This window comes from Panulirus ornatus, chromosome 37 (assembly GCF_036320965.1).
Source record: "Panulirus ornatus isolate Po-2019 chromosome 37, ASM3632096v1, whole genome shotgun sequence".
In the NCBI taxonomy this organism is placed as follows: Eukaryota; Metazoa; Arthropoda; class Malacostraca; order Decapoda; family Palinuridae; genus Panulirus; species Panulirus ornatus.
Window position 1 is genome coordinate 18,752,334 of NC_092260.1, and position 16,924 is coordinate 18,769,257.

General features: G+C 42.2%; 1 protein-coding gene across 1 annotated transcript in view; it reads left to right on the top strand.

Annotated features, from left to right (window-relative positions):
- The first annotated feature begins 5,366 nt into the window (after positions 1-5,366).
- The window catches only part of LOC139760557 (gastrin/cholecystokinin type B receptor), a 280,378-nt gene continuing 268,820 nt past the window's right edge, over positions 5,367-16,924 (top strand). The window contains exon 1 of the mRNA XM_071683898.1: positions 5,367-5,490. The gene's annotated coding sequence lies outside the window, so the exon portion shown is untranslated. The remainder of the gene's footprint in view (positions 5,491-16,924) is intronic.

Sequence of the window (16,924 nt, forward strand, 5' to 3'; positions counted from 1 at the left end):
TGGTAGTGGTGGTGATGGTGGAGAGGATGGTGTTGGTGGGGGGAGCCTGTGATGCCTAATGTTGTTGATAGCATTTAGATGATGGTGACAATAATGACGTGTGAGAGCAGTGGGATAATGATGGTGATTATAGATGGTGAAGATGATGATGTTATCAGTGACGTGACAGTGTTTGTATTTAGGGGACTAATAACGTAGGCAGCGCTGATAGTGAGGGTTGTGTGGTGATGGTGAAAATGATGATGAGCTTTTTTTCTTTTTAGAGAGAAAGTGGTGTTGTTGATGTGTTTTGTGCCTGTGGTGTACCTCATTATGGTGACGTTGCCCTGGAAGGTGATGGTGATGCATGATTATACTGATGGTGAAATTGATGACACTTAAGGTAATGGTGATGTTCGAGTTCATAATCAGAATGGTGACAGCATCGTGCTGCTTCCCTGATGATGATGATGATGATGATTGTGAAATGACAGTGGTGCTGTGCTGTTAGAAATTCTGAAAGTGATGTTCGTGATATTGATAATGATGGTGAATATGGAGATGCAGTGATAAGAATAAAGATGCTAAAATTTAGTATACGTACCATAAGCTTTTTTAACGATTTTGACGAAAGATATAAAAGATGGTGATCAATTATAGTAGTGGAAGCGAAGATGACAGAGGCAGTGATGGTGTTGATGACATGCACTGAACTTGACAGCGATCCGTGCAATAGTGTAGATGCTGTGGATGATGGTGAATGACATAGATATCTGTGGAAACTGCAGTAATGGCAAGATAATGGGAGGCTCTGGAAATAGCCTATCTTGAAGAAGAAAAAAACATATATAAGATAAAGAATATCGTAAAGGACAATCAAAAGATGATTGTACAAGTAACAAAATTATGACTGCCACCACTGGAGGGAAAAAAAAAAGGAAAAAGGATAAATAAGAAATGTTGATAATCGTTTAATCCCATTGATATCAACAGAGGCAGTTGAGGTGATGATGGGGTAAATGGAGGAAGATGAAGGCTTTTGAAGAACGATAATGATGGGATCGGTGATAATGGGGGAACGCGAGGAGTTGTGGCGGTGTGGATGAGGATGGGAATGATAATGATGATAATAATCTCAGAACAAAAGACATTGGCGATAATAGCAATGATTATATCAGATGGGTTCATTGGATAGTTATGAGAGCGTTGAAATCACTACTGCAGCGGAGAGACAGACAATGATTTCTCAAAGTCTTGATTGGTCAACACTAATTGGTTAGTGTTCGGTTGGTGGTTTGGGATTTCAGGCCTATCAGCTAAGTGCCAGGGTCATTAAGGCCGCCAGCGTGAAGCCACAATCACCATTCGAAAGTCTTTAAACACGCCTGCGTTAAGAGATGATTTCGAGACCATTGCGCTCTCACTGTGCATGCGGCCCATGTCTCTGGTAAGGTACATGACCAACTATAGATGTAAGAAGACCGTAAAACTATGTGAGCTTTAGTTCAGTATGATACGATTTGCTCGTACTATTAAAGAATTGGGAATGAAAATGGTTAAATCGTATCACCTTTGGCAGCACACGGTGTTGTGACGCCAAGGTTACCCCCAGAGCTAGGATGGGCCAGACTCCATTTCAGAATAGATCAGGACGGCGTTGGTTAGGTTAAGAACCGCAATACTTACGCTTCTAGATTTTGGTCCCTTGTGTATGTAAGTGGCAGACGTTTTACAAATTTACGCAGCGACGGCCATACGCTTACTTATGGCCATTGAGGATATTGGAGAGTTATATGTAAACAGCGATGAAGACATGGAGATGATCCAGTATTCCTTAATGATCCCAAATGGAACATTAAGACTATCAAGTAGCCTCTGAAGTCGTCATGCACCGCTAACCAATCAACACTGGACATTGCTGCTTGTTGTGTATCGACCGTCATACAGCAGCAGATGATAGCCAATCATTGGACGTCTTACTCGTTCTCTGACGTCATGTGTCATGAGAACCAATCCATGGCTAATGCACAGGATAACTGACACTGAATGATACAAATCATTCGGAATGTATCAATTTGTCATGACCTAATGTTCGTAAGTCCACAACAGAAATCGCGCCAGTAATTCCGAGAGATCCTATGATGAGGAAGCAATGTGTTTCACAGTAACCAAGGAATTACTGGCGCTCGTATCAGCACAGTCTAATCATCACTTAAAAACGTTTGAAATAACATCTCTTTTTAGGATTTAGCATTAGGTAATACCTGCCTGTTGTAAGTATTATGACGTTAGTTAAAACTGATTTTTTTTTAATGCTGAAACATGTTAAAACATAAAGAAAACCGCGTATTGATGTTATTGATTACTGTTTCGTAATGCTGAAAGTACATTAAAACAGAGAAAACCCTCAAAGAATTATTCTAGTCGGCGTGCGGCAGGTAATAGGGTCTGGTAAAACAACTATATCATAATATTTGCATATTAAAATATTATTATTGATAACTAATGCTACTGTTCTTACGTTTATTTCCACGATAAAACGCCAGTGTTGATAATACGTTCATTACACAGTAAACTGCCAAACGAAGAAGCTCCTCAGGTAACGACAGTCGAACGATCGTTATCCAGCTGTGATCCTTTTATTTCCAGTAAAGTACTCTGGCCCATTGTTTACACAGTCTCTCACGCAAGCAGGCACATCGTAGTGAATATGTTACCATCTGTGAGGTGGTGACGAAAGGACTACCTGAGGCTACGCCACTGTTCCCCCTACATTTACATTGGTGAGGGAAGTCGTAATGGGTGTGTGTGGGCAGCTCACAGGCCACATTAGTGGTCCAGCTCTCACAACGCACAAGCCCACACCTCTGAGACCCAGCGACCCCCCACCCCACACACCAATGGAGCAGCCGCATAGTGTCCTCATCTGCGCATCTATCTATGTTAGTATTACATATTCATGCTTCCTCATTCCTCCCTTGTTCCCGCTCACTTTACCTTCCTCCCTCACTCTCCTCTTCTCCGTTCGTAATATGTTTTACTCAGTTTTCCTCCCACTTACGTACTTTAGCGTATTTATTCTCTGACGCCCACTCATTCTCTTTCTCTTATTCTCCTCCTGCTTCCTCAAATGCTGTAAGAGAAGTGTCGCAGCATTAAACTCTGCCGGAAATGTATGTTGTTTCCCTTAATGCCGTGCGAGAGGTGAAATTCACTGAGCTCCCAAGGTGAGCGATGCGCCAACCAGGAAGCCAAAAAACTGAGGCGTTTTTAATGATTCCAATGAGTGAATAACTGACCGGTAGTAGACGGACGCATTGTGCGTCTTTCATTTATTTCTTATTCTTTGTTTACGAGTAAATATCGCTTCTTTGTCGGCCCCCCCCCCCCCAAAAAAAAAAGAATAATAATCCTATCGTAAGAAATGTGAATACCCAATGAAAAAAATATCTCTGTCTCTGAGACAGTTATCTCCATGTTGCTGGTGAAATGGAAGTAACGCAAAATTACGGAGAGGCTGAACGCGCGGAAGCCTGGCTCACGGACTGACTGACTGAGTGGGCTGACTGGCCATACTGACTGAGTGACTGACTGGCCATAAGAGGGTTAAAACCAAACATACGGGACTCTTTACTAGTGCAACACCCGCTCACGACCGTTACGCCAAATACGGTTCCCTTCCGTTTGTCTCTTTTTTTTTTTTTCTTCTTTACTCCGCCAAGGAACGAGACCGAAGCCCAGTGAGTGATAAGCAACACGCGCATGGCTTTAGATAGACCTGCACGTGGACCTGCCAGCGTGGATTGTGGTCACTGTGGTCCGCTCTCTTCACCCGAGAACACGCGTGACACCTGCAGCCCATTAATGGAGCCTTGAACACTACGTAAGGTCTAACTGGAGTAATTCATTTTGTATTATACGAATACAGTGATTTCTCTCTCTCTCTCTCTCTCTCTCTCTCTCTCTCTCTCTCTCTCTCTCTCTCTCTCTCTCATATATATATATATATTCCTATGAGTCTACGGGGAAAATGAAACACAATAAGTTCCCAAGGGCACTTTCGTGTAATAATCACATCGTCAGAGGAGACACAAGACAGAAATATAAGTCAGTTGATATACAACTAAGAGACGTAGCTAGGAAGCCTTTTGGTAAACATGCGATATATATATATATATATATATATATATATATATATATATATATATATATATATATATATATATATATATATATATCGGTCATGGGAGGCGGGGAGTCGATGTGGGGAAGGAGGGAGTGGAGGAGGGACTGCGGACCAGCACAGGTCAGAGGTCGTGCTCCATAACTTGCTGTGAGGTTTCTGAAGTCTTTCCTTGATGATATGATACCAAACTTTTGCTTACGGGGCTTTCTCCACCAGGGTAATGACACGCTCGTTGCTTTCTTGTGCGTGTGTGCGTATGTGTGTGTGTGTGTGTGTGTGTATGTTTCATACAGACAGCAGGACACACACGCACACAGATATATTTCAATACTTTTGGATAGAAAGTTTTGATAGAGAATCCACAGCCGTCAGCTTGTCCTCCAACTCCTCATTGCCTTGAGAACCAGTCGGACTGCTCACGATCTACCGGCTTTCTTCTTTTTTTCATGCTAGATAAACCACAATGAACCAATATATATATATATATATATATATATATATATATATATATATATAATGTGTGTGTGTGTGTGTGTGTGTATGTTTTTTTTATATATACATCCTGCTCTAAATTTGTTCATCATGACAGCATCGTTATATATATGTATGACAAAGTAAAACACCATCTTACTCTCATTTACATATGCACTTCATCATCTCATATAATCACCTCCTGAGACATCTGAAAATGAGTATCTCGAGCCGAGGTTATTATTATCAAAATCACTTACTCACTGCGGCCTTTAACCCGTGCACCCACCTCCCCTCAGCAGGAACCTGGAAGAGAACCCTAGATACACCTCGCTTTATTTTGGTGATAATACAAGATGGGCGGAATACACGACTTGTGTTTATTCCAAGAGAAATGCCTCGGCGTAGTTCGAACCGCTCGACAGATCGCAGAGATCCCTGTCGCCTCTACCGAGGGAGCTTGCTCAAGTGTTTCGATAATTGGTTCATTACATCTTATCAGCGAATGTGACATGAATCGGTCATAATCTGTGATGGAAATGCCTCTTAGAATCATTTGTTAGAATGAAGACAAAAAAAAAAAGTTATGAGACTTCTTTTTGTACCAGTGTATGACAGTTTAAGAAAATGTGATCGTATAATTCCCAGATCCTACTAAACAGCATTTTCATTTCTTTTTTCGCAGGGTCGAATCCTACTAAACAGCATTTTCATCTCTTTTTTTTTTTTCGCAGGGTCGAATCCGAGACAGAGCGAGACAGGCTTCAATGCTTTCGTCACGAATCTCTCCTCGGTTCTCACCGCCTGTGGTTATGTGTTTGGACCCATTTTCTCGACAACTTCAAGTAGTTCAGGTGAGTTTGAGAGTCTGGGTGTGCTGAACTCCAGCCCTGTGGACTCGAACTAGGTATGAAGTGCTGAGTATTTCATTCGTTGTTTACCCTCCCACTCGTCCCTCTGAAGATGTTCATACAGGTGATGGGTAGTAGGGCACGGCGTTTACATACCGGTGATGGGTAGTAGGGCACGGCGTTTACATACCGGTGATGGGTAGTAGGGCACGGCGTTTACATACAGGTGATGGGTAGTAGGGCACGGCGTTTTCATACAGGTGATGGGTAGTAGGGCACGGCGTTTTCATACAGGTGATGGGTAGTAGGGCACGGCGGTTTCATACAGGTGATGGGCAGGGTACGGCGTTTTCTCTCACAGAGGAGCGAAGGTACAGAGTATATATATGGTCTATTCTCTTTTTAATGGTGTATTAAAGAGAATTTAGCGTTTGGGTTTCCCACTGTTTGCTTTCCAGTAGCCTGGAAACCTGGAATGATTTTCACAAAAGCGGAGGAAATCTTTGATTATTCTAGTGTGCTGATTTCCGTTGCCAGTTTGGGCTCTACGAAATTTCTCTCGCAGGTCTTTGTGTCGCGTCTAAACTCCTCCGACTGAGCAGCTTGTGCATCATCTTCGCTCCAGACCGTTTCCCGTAACCTCTAAAAGGTCATTAGGCCAGCGTATGTACCATAAACGAACAAAATATTTCACATGCATATCGCCTGTGTATCTATCATGGCCTGAACTTGTTCCTGAAAGTTATGGACGTTACTGACTCAACCGCCAGCGACCTCTGAGGGGCCACGAGGTCGAGACCCGCAATAAACAACACGGGTGTATGTTACCCCACACGCTGACTCCGTGTGTATCTCTAGCCGGTCCTTTGGTTATTGAAATTGAAGGCGCAATAACAGGGTCAGCAGGTGGGACTTCAAGCATGATGTGTGGTAGTTTATTTCCGGGATCAATGGCTCTCGTCCTCCAGAAACTCGTACATATCTTAAGCGCAATTTCCGGTAGTGTTTACTTTTTTCATGCATTCAAGCAAATTTAACTTTCACGAATTCGTGTCATAATTAATAAGGCAGACAAAGACCAGTTCACACTGCGGGCATGAACGGATTTTCGACGATGTGTGTGTGTGTAGTGCCGGTGTATATCCGTTTTAACAGCATGTGAAGGGAAGATTGGTTCGGGATTAGATGGAGGAGCATTTTGCCTCGCTCGGAGGATGAGGCTGGGAAGAGCAGCCATGCATTGTATTATTACCACGTAACCACGGTCGACAACTACCCAGCTGATAGTCTACAAAGGAAGTGAAAGTGTTTTTGGTAGATGAACTCGAATGTTCCTTTAGCGCCAAAAGCAGTTGCCATCGAGAGTCGTATCAGTCTTCCTTCTCTTGGTTATAACGGCGAGTTTTGTCTTTCCTGGAACGAAATGGCATCTTATCTTTCCACTTTGCGCCTTGAGTCGTTACGTGAGATTTTTGTCTCCATTGTCCCTCGAAGCTTATTGTATTTTTTGTCCTGTCGTGTAAGTATGTAACAGTGTAGATGTTTAAGTCATCATGAACACGCAAGAGTAGCAGTTTGTGGTGACGAATTTAGCTCTTAAAACACATCCACTCTGTCTTTCACTGAATAAACGTATCATGAGAAACACGTATCAAATTTAGCGGTCTTTCGTTTTGATTTAAAAGCGAGGCCAGTTTGGTTGCATGGTTGGTTATTTGGTTTCGTTCAACCAAATGTCAGGGTCATTATGGTAATCAGGAATGCATCATAACCTCCCAAAACTGGCCACAGTAAGGAACAACCTCATTTACCAATTATAAAACTTAATTGTTTGTATCACAGAATGCGTTGACTATCCATGTTTATGAAGGACTCCACAGAAATGGATTACAATCTTGACCAACTTCACGGTTACAGAAACGGATACAAACATGTTCCTGTGGCATTGCAATTGGTTTGTAAACGACAGGAAGGATTAAGAAATGTTGACGACTTGCTCTAGTACGCCAAGAAGATACACATAATGAGGTTCGATCGCTGGGGTTAGACAGAGAAGGGAATTATTTTTGATATAAATAGAGGGTTTTCCCAAAGAATCACCTGGCGTGACTAGGCATAATCTAAGAGGAAATATTGCATCCGAGAATCCGATGAACTGATTTGGCAGGATCTTAGAGAAGGAAAGAACGTACCTGGAGTGCTATCATGGTTAAGGTAAATGGGAAGCTAATGAGGTTAAGTGGAATGGAGAGACTGGTAAATGAGATACCGAAGACTTGAGAGTTCGGGTCGTATCGCAGATGAGGACTAGTTTTCTCAAAGAGCGAAAAGTAGTTTGTGAGATGTTTACTGTAGACGTATCGGTCGATGAACTATTTTTCTACAAGATATCATGAATGCCACTGTTAATTCTGGTACAAAGAAACGCATACAGTAGCAGACTGTACTTGGTCCTTCAGAGGATGTTTGTGATAATGAAAGTCTTCAGGTACAAAGAGATTAGTGTTTTAGGAGTATGAAAGCCAACGGATGACTAAACGAGAAAGTCTTTATAAACTCTTTGTGTAACAAAGGAGACGCAAATAATACCAGGGCAAGAAACCTAACATTATGCATTATCACCAGGCGATTATTTCAGTCTGAGTGTAGCTCAGCTGGAACATTATACTACAGAGGAAACAGCAACAGACTACTGAAGCCTTTCGAGGCTATTTGTGATGGTGGAGGATGTCTGAAACTCGCAGGTTAGTGTGGTAAAGAGTAGAAAAGTATACAGGTAATTCAGAAAAACAACAGAAAAGGCTCAAGACTTTATGTAGCAAAGGAGGCGTTAATAATGTTAGTTGTGGACTTGAATTACCCATCGTTTGTTCGTAAACGTATCTCTGGTGCTGCTTCCATCCCCTCTGATGGGTATATCATTCCTGTATTCAGTCCTGCCATCAAGGGGGAAAACGTTTGTCCACGAGCCTGCTAAGATCAAGAGTATGGAGGAAGCCTTTCGTAATTTTGAATACATCTGTTGATCAGTGATGCCACGTGAATCCACAGCTGACGTCGTGCATATTTTGTCATGTTAATCAACAATTGAAAGCGTTTTACCACAGGAAAGCTTATCTTTATATTCATATCTTCTAAAGTACTTACTTCCTTAACGTTTTAAGCATCAGACAGCAAGAAGAAAGCGCTGTTTACAGAAAGAAGTTTATATATATATTTATATATTTATATATATATATATATATATATATATATAATTTTTTTTTTTTTTTTTTTTTTTTTTTTTTCATACTATTCGCCATTTCCCGCATATATATATATATATATATATATATATATATATATATATATATATATATATATATATATATATATATATATAACAGATACTGCCGTAAGAGACTAACACAAAATGACACAGCCTTGTGGTGCCTGGTCAGATATATTGGTTGTCAGTATCTTGGTCTGATTGGATGGCGGACTGACCCATTGTCCATTGTCCTTTAGACGCAGCTCCAGAGGAGGTGGCAGAGCGAGGCACCACAGAACACGATATATATATATATATATATATGGGTCCAGGTTATACCGGTACAGAGCAGACGGGTTTGTAGATCAGGTAAATTTTTTTCTTTTGTGTGTGTGTGTGTGTGTGTGTGTGTGTGTCGTTTTGTCTCACCGTATCAGAAATGGGTGTCGCCTTCCTGTACCTGGTTAAGAAGCTTAGCTGCGGGAGAGTATGTAGCCTTGCGTCACTGTGGTTGACCTACGGGTGCTTCTGTTTGTATTGGGATGACACTGATCAAACCACCGTCCAGTTTGCACCTACGTGCATGAGTTGGATTTGATGGGTCATCATCAACCCAGTGGTTCGTTTAGCATGAACCCACATGATTGTATGAACTATACGATGTACTGAAAGTGCGTTTGCCTTGAAATGTTTTTACAGATCTCTTGTAAACCCATTCCAAAAGAACCTTCCTGACTGCTGGTCACGTCAGTGCAAGAAATAGGAAAAAGAACGGGACAAAGGCGAATGAAGCAGCATTGTAGAACATTTCTACTGACACTGGCGACACAAAAGTTGAGTTATCATTGACGCATACCATCACGAGTTGGAGCAGAGGACAGCAGAGGTGGTGGCAGGCAGTGATGACCGAGCGATGAAAAACAAAAAATTTCATCAGAGAGATTTAGAAAGTTTACGTCACACAGCTGGAGTTCTCATCAGGACACCTAGAAACGATCCAACTGGCAATTCGGCTGACTATGAATACGGACCAACAAAGGCAGAATTATAAACATAGATTGTTAGAACACACTATAACACCAACAAAAAAAAAAACAAAAAAAAAAGCTAGACGAAATTGCCTAACAAACACGCGAGGGACAAGTTGGGGAAAAAAAAGATATTCCCTTGGAAGAAGTTGAATGAAATAACAGACGAAGGTGATGTTCACGAACAATTGAACATTATAGCTCGGGCACGCGAGGACGCCTCAGGACAAAGGCCACGCTGCACAGAGATGCCAACCAAATTAAGAGGTATTTTACTGGTAATAAGAACATTAACACGAGACGAAGAAAAGAGTAGACCTTCATGCAACGAATGTTAAAGAACAAAAAGAAGATTTGCAGATTATTAGAAAGCAGGAGCTGAAGACACGAGAAAATGTAAAAGAAGAGAGAGAGAGAGACAGACAGACAGAGAGAGGAAGTCGTAAACGGCATTCAAGAAACGAGAAATATTAAACGTGACTTTTAAGATGTGAAAGACATTAAGAAGGTTAAAAAAAAAAAAATTGGTATCATTCAGTATCAGGAAGTGAGAGGAGTCGAACTGCTAGCATTGGAGGACGCGGCAAACCTATCTACAGAAATGTTGAAGGCAAAGATTCTTGAAGGGGAATTTAGGTAAATAGTCCCTTAAGAATTTAAAAAGCCAAGAACACTTCTCACGGACACAGGTCCAGAAGCAGCGTCGCCAGTAACGTGAAAGAGCAGTGCTGAGAAATAGTAGCTTATCATCATTATTATATTATTGGTAATGCTGTCTTATTTCATGTTGGTTTCTGTCTTTTTTTTTATTTTTGTCAATGAATGTTTTTAATTGGTCCTGCATCGTTTGCCCAACTTTCCTCAAGGTAATGAAAACTCAATGTCATTATTTTCATTCTAATCAAGACGTACGGATGACCTGACCGACCATGAAAGTCTTGGCTTTAACACGGTAACTGTTACTCTTACTTACTAGTCATGCAATACACACACACACACACACGGTATTTACTGCTTTGAACCTTTCCTTGTAACTCCCTATCTTGATTTTGATGCGATGTTCCCTACCTTTGCACTGGACCCTCCCTATTAGCTATGTGTGTGTGTGTGTGTGTATAATTACGAGTTCATGATTACCTGATCGTACAGAGAACGATGAAGGAGTTTTACACTCGTAGGACCCCCCCATTCCTTGATGTATGTGTGTAAAATCAAAAAGACATGATTATTGTCATCGTAGATATAGTACTGTAAGCCTCGAAATGCTTTCCTTGTATATGATACGTTCTCTCGCTGAATACAGTAACATAAGAATCACTACTTCCACTCCATTACTCGCCTTATACGAAGATATGGTACTACACACTAAGAGAAACGGTACACGATTCACATGTCCACATTTGTACTTTGAAAGCAGGCCTTGAGACACACGTATACCTTTTTTTTACAGTTCCAGACACTTTTCCAGAAAGTTTAAGAAAGGTATAGCGAAAGAAAAATGATTAAACTGTTTACTTAAGGAGTGGCAATGAATATTAGATTCTAGAACTGGAAAATTCGATCTCTGTCAAGTCAATTTATTCTCCTCAGAGAAAAGCAAAATATAAGTGACAGTCTACACGACACGTCTGCTGTTGTGCTGTGGTTAAGTTCTTATCCATGATGGATTAGGCTGGTGGACTAACCTAAATATAAATCCTTCGGTAAGCACTTTGATCATATCTCCAGTGATAAGTTAAACGCAGTTTTTGCCCAGCAAAGAAAACGATCAGTTGAAATCACCAACGGAAATATGAGACTTGTGGACTCAGGGGAAAAGTACAACTAATTAACGTTGCTGGATTGAATGGCTATCAAGTGCTAGGAGCTCATTAAACAAGGATTGGTACTAGATAGTCCACCGTAGAAAACTTCATTTTCACAGGTGGTACAAAGTTATGTGGTGGCACTTAAGACAGTTTTTAGGCTAATATGGATTTACAATATATATATATATATATATATATATATATATATATATATATATATATATATATATATATATATATATATATACACACACACGCACACAAACAAAACGGCAAACTTCATCATGAATCTGTACAGAGAACATTATGACACATTCATATTTAGGACTAGTGTAGGCAACGAGTTTACGACCTCCCAACTATAATTAACGTAGGTTGATGAACACACACGCACACCCAGCCACTTACCTGCACCACACACACACACACACTGCACCAGCTCCTGAAGACTCGACAAATGGGCCTGGTGCGGCGGTCGGGGTGTGGTGGTGCCCTGGTTTACCTCAGTCTACCCTCGTAAAGCCCATCGTCGCTCTGGTCCTGCTTCCGCCAGGGGTCATTGGTGTCGATGATGGAAGACGCTGCCGACTGTAATTTCGGTCCGTTAACCGCTGCTGTCGACCGGGAAGGCGGGGCGGGGGTTCCGACGAGGGGGTATACACAGGGGCAGCGAGAGTCGCGTCTGGAAAGTTTTTGTTCGCTGGATGATTAGCTGGAAGGGGGTGGTTGGAACCGGGCTCGACTGTATGGAAGGCACTTATGTGTAATGGTGGGACTTGTTTGTGTGTATAGTCGGGCGATAAACGTCTATTTTACCTGTGTACAGCGAGTGAATGGCGCGAGGTGAATGCGGGAATGCAGTAAGGTTGTGTGATGTCACTATATTAAACTTTTTACGAGGCTTTGGCGTGACGGGAGATGAGAGCAAGGCGAAACAGAATTAGTGTTGGCACAGTCGTCGTCTGCGAATGACGCCGTTATGTTTAGATTGAGGCAGATGACGAGTGAAATGATAAAAGATGAAACCATTATGATGAATGCAAGTAATAGGAACACTTTTTTTTTTCTTTTTTGAAGAATTGGAATGTCACCGTTTATTACAGTGAATAATGAAGAACTGTGAAGTGTGAATGAGTTGACGTGTTTGGAATTAAACTTCAGTAAGTGTGATGGTAGCAGAGACCTGTAACTAAGAGTAGAGTCTTGCAATAGAGAAAACAGTAGAGCTGTGATGCATGCACGCGTTCATGAGAAGAAAGACGATTGTGTGTAATATACAAGAAGCTTCCGTGGAGAACATGTCACACTTACGATGGGTGAAACTAAGAAAGGTATAGACTGATAATTCGCAAGGGATAGTTGGAATTGGTGGGATATATAAGGAAAATAATGAAAACTTGACAAGGACGCGTGATGTACAGAAAATCTTTTAAAAAAAAAACGCTTTTCATGATTCCTTTTGGATGCCATGGTTATGTACAACGTGGGACAACGAGAAGTTGGTCATGAGGATGTATAGCAGTGCTGCTGAAAATACTGGGAGGAAAAGTAGAGTGAGGAGGAGATGAGTGGATAGAAGCAGCGGCGAGTGATAGTAATCACATTAAATGATACCTCTGATGAGGATGTTAGGGAACGATGCGAGATCGGATGCCGTTGAAGCATTGTATATGTAATGGGAGTGTGAATGGAGACGTCGCACGATTCTCACTTGAGCAGAGTGAAATAGTAAGGAACGCATATAGGATTGGAAGTCCATGTTTCTCTTTAACACACTGGGCATGAGTTGAGGGTGTGTGTGTGTGTTTCCGGAAGCTGTATGTACTTGCTGCACAAATGGGACTGAGAGCTAAGTTAATGGCGATAGATAGACAGATAGACAAACCTGCACCAGTGCTATCTGGTGTATGAGCTGATGTTTCCTTTATCAAATGTCTTAATCTTATCATCCTTACCAGTTTCATCGTTGATGAATTGAAATGAACGACTTCACGACCATAGGGAATTGTTGTGTGCGTCTTATTGCACATTGCGTCACATATTGCCACAAACACGTGTCCTGTTATTTGTGTTTGTGGTTGGCCAGGGAAGGGGTTCAGAGAGCCTGGGTGAGAGCGTAGTTAGGTTACAAAAAGATTCACAAACATTATTATTCGCAGAGGTGGTCGGAGCCCTTGCTTTGTGGAGGCAATGGGGAGGGGGCGTGTGGCTGGAGGGAGAGGGAGGAGGAAGTAAATCACTTCATACAGGAACAATAGAAGTGGCAGTGGAGGATGACATTTACACACTCCTCGAAATTTATCCCTGTTGTTATGCCATTTAACTTTTTCTTCTCCTTCTTTCTTTCTTTAATGATGACATTCTGAATTAGATCATGGAGGAAGGATGGTTGGGTTGGGTAGGGAGGGGAAGGAGAGGGTTGCTGGTGAAGGCTGCTGTGGTGTGTTGTGGTTGGATGTTGGTGGTATGTGGGAGTCGAAACCAACAAGACTGGGAGTGGTGTTTTTTTTCCCCCCCCGTTAAAAGTTACCTCCCATGAATACCAACTCGTTAAAAATGCCAGGAACGAAAAATCTAGTTAAGTTCATCTCTTAGAAACCTTAATGGCTTGCATATTCACAGAAGGTACAGACTCTGCCTGCCTTGAATGTTTGCTGCAAGAAAGACCAGAAGGGATTCTGTTTATCCAGATGCAAGATATGCAGGGACCTCTGAGGGAGCGTACCTTTCCCTCCTCTCCCACGGTGGAGTTGATACGATCACCTATAGGTGATGGCCGTGACAAACAAGTGTCATTTTTCGTCTTTCCCAAGAATATGATGTGCACTCGTGTAACTGTAGGTAAAGACGGATGTTCACCAGCAAGATGTGCCGGGAAGTGAGTGAGTAAGTGCCCACCTCATAAAGATACTCGATTGAATCAAGTTTGCATTATCTCTGGTGCGTCATTGCCTCATTTATGAAATGTTCAGAGGCGCGTGGAAGCATCCAGAGTGTCACCTTTACAAGCGCACGTTCATCTCGAAATGAATCGTGTGTCTCTTATCAGTAATCTCAGATGACATTATGTACGATTATTCTTTATCATTTGCGTGATGTTACCAGTTGCGTCTGCAGTACAGAACGTTGTTACTGGCAATACACTGGTGACGGACATGTAACAAGCAATTGTGCTTTAGACAAACACAGTCACTAATTCACCTTGTTCTGCCATCTCTGAGGTGTGCACCTGTGCAGTAAGACTCGTTAATTTGACTTGCAAGACCAGTTAGATGAGAGTTAACGATCTCATATGAGACATTTACTGCAGAAAGTAGGTTTTGAGTGCCAGTGTCGAGGCGAGGCGAGGTAGTGTGGTCTGTTGTCGACCGGGTTTAAATATACGCCGACTTCTGACATACATGGGGCATTCATGTCTCTCTCTGAGTCTTCGTCGTATTTTCATGAAACATGAGTGGGTTTGTGTGCTTCCCGCATTGGATAGTCACCGTTCATTCATCGATTTGGTTCTGAGTTGGTTAAATTACCTTCCCTTTTATCGGTGGGTCACCCACACATCCTCCCGTTTTCAGTGGATGGGTGGCCTTCTCCGACTGACCCCTTATCGTGACATCGTCTGTCGGACTCTGTCGCCACAGGTGTGCTAGGAGTGTGACCTTCACTTCTCGACGTTACACGACTATCACGGAGCACTGATGTTCTCAAGGAGTCGCCGCGGGGAATGACGATGATAAGAATCGAGGATGTTACCACCGGTCTGGTTTCTTTCACGCTGATTGGATAAGACTCCTAACACCTCGACGGTGATTTCGCATAACCCACAACAGTTTGCACCTCCCACCACCCCTCCTTGCCACGTCTCGCTTGCGAGCGTTTCAAGCAGTGAGCGTAGATCGTCCCCCCCACATCCAAGCCCCCCCCCTCCCCTCCAGCATTAGCCATACATAACCATGCCCATTCCAGCTTAACCTAATCTTGCCGCCACATCACTCTGACTCGACCTGCTGCTTCAGCTTAATCTGAACCAGGAGGGAGAGGGCGTCAGAAACCGACTACGAGGTGTAAGGGTAAGAAAAGCAAATGACTCCACTCGATCACCCCGCCTCTAAATATTCGCTGTCAATCCACCATATAAATGTGTTCGGGAGCAACACGGGGCAGATAATGCCGACAGAAACATGCATTCCATCGATGGCCGGCCCGTGTCTGCCCTGTAACCTAACTGGAGTATCAGGTAGTGACTTCATAAGATAATTGCCCCATAACTTACGTCGGACCTGTATGGGCGAGAGAGGGGGAGGGGACTAGAGAGAGAGAGAGAGAGAGAGAGAGAGAGAGAGAGAGAGAGAGAGAGAGAGAGAGAGAGAGAGAGTTCGGGGCACGAAGCCCACATACTGTACACTCCCTCCACATTCAGCGGTCGTGTGTGTGTACACACCATAAAGAGATGTAGTCTAGCCATAGCTATACATCTTTCTTGAGAGCTGAAGGTTGTGCCGAGAAATTATGTTACGAGTTCTATACCTCGACACGTATTGAAGTTTAGAAATACTTTGGATCTTATTCTAAGGCCTTATGAGGGTTTTGGTTCCATGGGCTTTTTAGGAGAACTAACATGACAAAGAGTGAGTGTGAGAGAGGCGATCACTGCCCTATTCTCGAGTTTTAGTGTCCAGATCTTTATGGTTTATCATGCTACCAAACTGAAGCTTAAGAATAGATTTTTTTTCTTCGTCTGGTTTATCATGCAGATCTTTATGTCTCTCGTTGTGCTGTTTAAACTTAGGTTTGAAAATCTATTTTTCGTCGGTTAAAACTTTTTAAATTGAAAGTCATAAGCCTCAAGGAGAGAGAGAGAGAGAGGGGAAAAAAACTTGCTTATCAATAGCGTTAAAAATCTGGAGAGAAGATGAAAAGACTAGTAATCAGCAGCCTGGCCGAAGACACGTAATTAAGTGAAGGAAAAGAAAATGTGAAATTTCGAAGAAAATGTAAAAGTTTACGAAAACTCAAGTTACGGGGATTTTCAACACAGAATTTGGTGCAAGGAAGCGGAAACCAAAGCCTGCATTTACATTACCATAAAGTAAAAGGGAACAGTGAACCATGCCAATAATTAAGTGTTTCTGGAAGAAACTTAAGAAACGAACTGAAAACGATGGTGAAGAAAGAAGTTAAACTCCAAAGAAAGCTGAGATGATGATGATGAAAGAATTTGGAAAGACAGCGACCACGTATCATGTGGATGATGAGGGAAGACTTCTGAGTACAATGCCATGTTAGGTGGTGGAAATTTGAACTGACCACAAAAGAGGGTGGCGTTAAGTCCTGACACTCCAAAGATCAACTAT